Source organism: Phascolarctos cinereus, unplaced genomic scaffold, assembly GCF_003287225.1.
Source record: "Phascolarctos cinereus isolate Bilbo 61053 unplaced genomic scaffold, phaCin_HiC Scaffold_5;HRSCAF=322, whole genome shotgun sequence".
In the NCBI taxonomy this organism is placed as follows: Eukaryota; Metazoa; Chordata; class Mammalia; order Diprotodontia; family Phascolarctidae; genus Phascolarctos; species Phascolarctos cinereus.
In genome coordinates, this window is record NW_027555958.1 from 68625256 (window position 1) to 68633019 (window position 7764).

Here is a 7764-nt window from a genome sequence, read left to right on the forward strand (position 1 = left end):
ATAATAAATCATTTTTCCAAAGAAACTAAAAAATATTTGCTACTCTGACACAAAGGAACCCTCCAAATAATATATGTTGTTATTAGTTCAGAATGACTAAAATATGTAAACTTTTGTATTTAAACAGTGAATGCCTTTGAAATATACCTGATCAAATATTTAAAACAATAGTATTTGATTCAACAAAATTTCTTTACACACTTTAGGGTTAAGGCCTTCAAAGTATTTTCTAGTTACATAGCTGTCCTATCATTAAAAATATTTACAGAAGCAGGTCTTTTTCACCTTTCATTTGCTGTTGTATGTAATTATACTTCACACTAGGATCAAATGATTTCCTCTCTGCCTAATTATATAATAGGCCAACAAAAGGGGCCTATGTTGTTAGAAAACCTGCTATTGACAAGGATTCAATTGTAGAAAAAAAAAATCTTTGGTTATACTGGATCAAATATAGTCTTTTGATTAGGGCAATACAAAAATTTCAAGATGTATTAGCAAACTTTTTGTCCCCTAAATTTTCTCACATCAATTAGTAGCAAGCAAAAAAGAACTTTAACCAATATGGCAATGATGATCAATGAGGAAAAAGACATTTAGCTGCCCTGGCCCTCACTCAGTCTCTAGATGTTCCAGTCAATATTTCTGAACTATCAGTGTCATCTCAGAATAGACAGGACCACCACAGGGATAGTGACCACTCCCTACTAGAATCTGTGAGAATGGAGGGGAAACCTGGGTAGTTTGGCATGTACTCTAGATTTTGGGAAAGCTGATTTAAAAGGGTTCAGAGGGAGGAAAAGTAGACTCTCATAGACTAAAATGATACTTGGGAAGTCAACACAAGAGTAATGGAAAATGTTCAAAAATGGAATACTGAACATACAATTACAGTGAGGAAAAAATGGGATTTTTTCCTAAAGATTTGGACTGTATTAGAGAGGAATAATTCCAGGAACAGGGAAGTTATAGTTTCATTATGATCTGTCTTTGTCGGACCTTATTTGGAATATTGTGTATTGCACTGGGCACCAGATTTTAAGTAGGATCTCTCTTAAGATCTGGGCAGCTAGGAGGTACAGTGGTTAGAGTGCCAGGCCTAGAGTCAGGAAGGCTCATCTTCCTGAGCACAAATCTGGCCTCAGACACTTAATAGCTGTGTGACCTTGGGTAGTCACTTACCCTGGTTTGCCTCAGTTTCCTCACCTGTAAAATGAGCAGGAGAAGGAAATGGTGAACCACTCCAGCATCTCTGCCCATAAAATCCCAAATGGGGTCCCAGAGTCAGACACAACTGAAAATGTCTGAACAACAAATGGTAAAATGAAGCATGTCCAGATGAAGGCAACTAACATGGTGAAAGGCCATGAGTTCCCATCATGAGAAAGGTTGAAGAAATGGGGCATAAAGAAGAGAAGACTGGAATAGGAAAACCATCTTCAAGTATCTTAAGGGCTGTCACATAGGAATTAGACTTATTCTATTTGGTCCAAAGGGCAGTACAAGGAGCAGTAAATGGTTGCAAGTTGTGAAGAAATAAATTTAGGCTTGACATTAGGAAAAACTTCTGAAAAATTGGAGCTGTCCAAAAGTGGAAAGGACTATCTCAATAGGTGATGGGTTCCCCATCCTTGAAGGTCTTCACGCAGAGGTTGGAAAACTACTTGTTACGTATGTTAGAGTGGGGTATCATTTATGTTTGGATGGGTCTAAATGGTTGCTGGAAGCCTTGCCAACTTTTATGTGACTGTGATTCTGTAAGTCCTGGGTTGGGAAATGTCTGGCTGAGGATCTTACAGCCAGTTTTGGTACAGCTCCAGTCTGGAGGACTCCTAAGAGGTAAGGTCAATGCCAGGGAGATCCAGGAATTCAGATATTTTCAGGAAGGAGGGTTGAGTTCCTGGACCTCCCAAAAAAACTTGTTTTACTCACTGAGAATTATGTTTTAAGCATAATATAAATCACCCCTCTTTCTTAGAGGCTCTCTCAACAGCAATCAGCAGACTGGTGACTAGATCCCTCAGGACAGCTGTATGTAGACACCTCCCAGGCCTGCTTTTTATACATCTGGGAAGAACAGCAGCTACCTTGGAACTTCCTTTAACCTTGGAAGGTTCAAAGACCTACTGAGCTTGTTTGACAGACCATTTGACATTACTACCACATATGAGATGCCTGGTACAAGTTGCAATGGCATATGATGGCATTATATGGACACTGGCAGTTTCATAGTCAAGGTATATGAATCAATGTTAGAAATTTGTTTGAATGATGGATAAGGTTAAGTGGTTGTGAGCATATGAGTTAAAGGGGCCAAGAATCAAGTTGTCTAAGACTTAACTCTACTGATATCTTTAGGTTTATGCATAAATTGGGAAAGGGTATCACATGTAAAAAGGAAGAATGTCAGGCCTAATGTGGTCTTATTTCCCAGACAATAGTATTCATAGATTTGGAAATGGTAGCTGAGGGCTGCAATGTGCTCCTGGAGCATTAGGCATATAGTTTTTTCCCCTTTGCTGGCATTCTCAGTCTCTGATTTGAAAGTGGTAATGCATTGAAGACTAATGTTGGCCCCAACTGATTAAAGCCATGGATTTTAACATTCACAAAATCAAAGCTAGTTAATTTCAAATCCATCTATGTAAACAATACTCCACTGGAAAATGTGAGGCTGAAATTCAAATCTGTCATTTCTCTTTGCCACTGTAGAAATAACTTTAGGTTACCATGTATTTCTACACATATAATATTTATCACTTTGGGTCAACTGAAATAATCTATACAAAAGTGCTTTTAAAAGAACAAAACACTGTATAAATGTGAGATATTATTTGCTACTGGATCTCTGTGAGTTTTGCTTTTAAATCAGTTGAAAAATGTGGCTTGTCTATGAAGCAACAAGATTGATCTTATATGCCACACGTGAAAATTCATCTCTTTATAATCCCACTGTATAAGTGTATGGGTCCTTCAATGTTCAGATGGCTCTGGGATCTCATCTAAGCAGATGTTCCTCAATGATACAGATTGCAACCTATCTCTGCCCAACCTATATGTCCGTGTCCTTCCACTTATCCAATTAACATTAAGTGATTATGATGTCAGAGACAGTGCCAGGTGCTGGGGCAACAAGCACAAAAATTAAACAGTCCATAAGTTTGGAACAAAAGGTCTACCCCAAAACATCCCTCAAGGTCTCTTGACATTGCAAGGATACCAATCAAGTACATGAACTGTCGTTGAGTTATCCTTCACTTTTTTTTTAAGTGTTATGTGTTTTTTAAGTGTTATGTGTCTGAGGTCAGATTTGAACTCAGGTCCTCCTGAATCCAGGGCCAGTGCTCTATCCACTGTGCCACCTAGCTGCCCCCGAGTTATCTTTTACTCGTACTAGTTAACCAGATCATCTTTTTACTAGCATCCAGTTCTTTGAGCACACCTTTAATATAATTTCTTATACATACTTTCTTGTTTGTAATGTTTTGCAATCTGTTCGCCTTTACCACATACCTCTCCATTGGTCTTTTGGTGACTATCAGCTTCAGTTGTCAGGATAGTTCTATGATTTGCAGCCATATAAATATCACTCAAGAATACTGGTATTTAAGGGGCAGCTAGGTGGTGCAGTGGATAGAGAGCACCAGTCCTGAAGTCAGGAGGACCTGAGTTCAAATCCAAACACTTGACACTTACAAGCTGTGTGACCCTGGGCAAGTCACTTAACCCCAATTGCCTAAAAATAATAATAAAAAAAAATTTAAAAAAAAGACTACTGGTATTTGAAAGACAGACCTTTGTTTCATCAAGCAGCTTAGAATCATTAAAATAACTGCAATTTTTCAAAATTTCTCAGTCCAGTTTACTCTCCCCTTCACATTCAGTTTTGGGACTGCTTCATGGTCTATTTGCAGCATCTATCTAAGATATGTGACAAGAATTCTATAGCTTGTTTATCCTATTGCATATCACAGTCTGGACAATATGGATTCTTTACTTGTTTTTTTCTTCTATGAATAGTTAGGTCAAATTCTTTTGAGTGGTTATAGACCTTATTTAAAAGATTCACAATATTCTTGGGCTTAACACAATCAATGCATTCTAGTCACAAAAAGAGGCAATTGCCTCACTATCTATATGAAGTCTTTTTTAGACTTCAATAGATCTCTTCCATATATCATGAGGTAGCTAAATCATACAGTGGATAAAGTGTTGGACCTGGAGTAAGGAAGACCTGAGTTCAGATTTGGCCTCAGACCCTTACTAGCTATATGACCCTGGCAAGTCATTTAATTTCTGTTTAATTTCAGTTTCCTCATCTGTAAAATAGTGATAATAACAATAGCTACCTCACAGGCTCATTATGAGGATCAAAAGAGATATTTGTAAAGCAAATAAGCACTTAATCAATGATTGATTCCTTCCCCTTTCCCATATAGAACTTAATTCTATGCCTTGCTTGATATAACAGGTCAATGAATAAAGTTATTCCTATTATTTCTTCCATATAATTCTGTCTCATCTTGGAACTTGCCTCAGCCTGTGGGGCCTGCTAGCCCTAGATCATGTAACCCCACCTAAGATCTAGATCTCCTTAACAGGGAACATTCTTCTGTAGGACCTGCCCCACTTTCCCATTGGTGAGTCCCTCCTGGGGCTTCCAATTTGTGGAGAGTCCCAGGCTCACTTTCATTCCCCTCCTTATCCAGTTCCTAGCTTCCAAACTTCAAAACCATGCCCTTTCATCCTGCTCCCCTTTTTTGTATCATCTCCCCCCATTAGAATGTAAGCTCCTCTGAGGGCACGGTCTTTCTTTTTTGCTTGTCCTTTACTTGTCCCCAGTCCTTAACACAGTGCCTAGCATGTTCCTTCTTACCTTCCTTCAAATTTTGCATAATTTTTATATCTATTTGAGATAAACCTTGTTGGAGTGGTGCCTTTAAGAAGACATTTTGCTCTATTGAATCAAATGCTTTTAAAAAGAAAAATAAACACTAAATAGTATATTGTATTCTCTAAACTTTTCAGTCAGTTGTGTGATACTCAATATGGAGTCTATCTTAGGGTGGGGGGAGAAAAAAAGAAAGTTACATGATAACTTTGGTTATATTTAAAAGGAATAGCAAGTTGTACATAATAGATTTGCAGTTTTACGTACAATCATCTGTTTTCTATTCTATTATGCTATGGAAGTACTTGTTTCATTTCTTAAATTTGGAATAAAATGAAATTTTAAAAAATATTACAGTGGCAATATATCTAACAGAATTTGGATGTTCTCCAGATGATGTTCAAAGGAAATAATAATTGTTAAGTCCACACAATTTTTTTCTGTTTAGCATTCCCTTATTAAGCTTGTTTGACTAGCACCTGAAAATGTGTTGCATTTCTATAACAGAGAATTTAGTTCAGCAAACAAACTTTTATTCCACAAAGCCTAACTAAAGGCAGGAGGATTAACTTAAACAAGCATGCCCGAGAAAGAGAGCACTAAGTAGAAAGAAGCACGATAAATTAGCTGACCTTTTCTCACTGATGACATATGCCAAAATCCAGATGTTGCCTGCAGGAGATATATAGAGAAAGCAAGAGTAAGAGAAGAGTATACTTAAGTCTAAAAGTTTTGATATGAGTTCATTCATTCTGGGATAAATTAGAAGAGAATCAACCAAAAAAAAAAAGAGTAGACAATTTAAGCATAAACAGTTCAGGCTGAAAACCCAAGTAGATATATAACTGATTCACAAAATTTACTGATTATGTCAAGAGACATGATATAACCACAAGTATATTGACACACTATCTCAAGAGCTGTATTAGGTTACTATAGATTGGTTATAATAATTGCAGATAGTAAGACAAATCAAAAGGCTGATGTAACATCTTGGGTATACAAAGTCTAACAGACATCTCCTTTGTTAACTTCAGGTCACCTGTACAGACCCAAATAAGACCACAGCATACTGTTGTGATGAGTTATACATATCTTGGAGAAAGGGTTATAAATGAAGACCAGGAAAATTAAAGCAAAATATGGATATGAGAAAGTCAAGAGAATAGTTCAGATCTAGGAAATACATGGAAGTCATAGGTCAAGCAAGGGTGAATCCAAACCAGATAAACAGTTAGGATCCATGGAATAGTCAGAGGTCAGACATTAGTGGAACAACTGGTAAAAATCAGATGGGAAAGAACAAGAGTATAGCCAGCAACTCTTCTTGGTTTTAACAAACTTTTAGGTGTCAGGAACCCTCAAAGTACAATATCAAATTCAGAAATGTTTGAAGTTTCAGAGACGCTCTGTGGTTCGAGAACACAGCATCTGAATGGAGCAAACCTTAGAAGTCCACCTTAAAAAAGCATGGAATCTACAGAGCTCTTGAACCCAGCCTCATCAGGGGTCTTTGACCTGTGTATGAAGAAGGTTCTCCATAAAGCTAAATAGGTTTTGTTCTGGTTCTTGCTCCAAACTCCCAAGATAACCTTGGGAGCTTTAGGGTCATTTTGGGGTACTAGGCGATATAACTAGAGATGCCTAAAGTTAAACAAAGTTAGTTTAAAACTGAGTGAATCCAAACTTTAATAAATTATTCTAAAAGCAAAATAAATTTGTAGCCCTTCAATGACCTACACATTTTTATTCATAATGTTACCAAATCCTGTTCAGCCTCTTTGCCACATCGGTTCTTCATAATATCATCAGTGTAACATGATCTCAGCAGTCCGGCAGATTAAAACCCCTAAAAGCCTTAGAATAAAGTTTTCATGAATTGTTGTGGCCAAAAATATTCATCACCTAGTGGTCCACCTCTTAGTCATGAGCCTTTTGTGAGATATATAGGCTGGTCCCCAGACAACAGATAAACAATTCTTTACCAGGCCCATATTGAAAGTGTTATTATCACAGCAAATCAGGCCACAGTTTATACTCAAGTGGCATAGCACTGAAGACCTCAAAATCATTTCCATCTTTGCCAGGTCTACCTCATCCTTAAAAAAAATCCTTCATTTGACCTTGCCAATCTCTACAATCTACAATTCTATATCTCAAGTTATAATTTTGTGTCTCTTTTCACAGTCAAATGCCTAGAAAGTGTTGATTATTCACGTTGCCTTAATTTCTTCAGCTCTGATTGACTCTTTAAGCCCAGCAATCTGGTTTCTAACCCAATTACTTAAAAGAGACCATTCTCTTAAAGGCTACCAAAGATCTCTTAACAGCTGAATTCAATGACTCTAGTTTAAACTGTCATCTTCCCTCACCTGGACAACTGCCAGTAGTATCCAAGTTGATATCCTTACCTCAAACAGTCTCCCTCTCCAATCCATCCTCTATATAGCTGCTAAACTGGGTTTCCTAAGGTATAGGTCTGACTATGTTACTCTTCAGCTCGGTAACCTTCAGTGGTTCCATATTATTTCTAGGGTCAAATATAAATTCCTCTATTCAGTATTTAAAGCCCTTTACAATCTGGCTCCAACTTCCCTTTACAGCCTTATTACAGGCTATACCTTTTCATGCACTTTGTAGTTAAGCCAAACTGGTCTTCTTCTGCCTAATATCCTATGACTTGCCTTGTATCCTTACACAGGCAGCCCTCAATGCCTAGGATGTGCTCCCTCCTCATCTCTGTGTCTTAGAATCCTCTTCATTGTTCAGTTGTTTTTCAGTCATATCTGACTCTTCAATGACCTCCTTTGGTAAAGGAATCTTTGCCAAGATTCTGGAGTAGTTTGCCATTTCCTACTCCAGTTCATTTTACA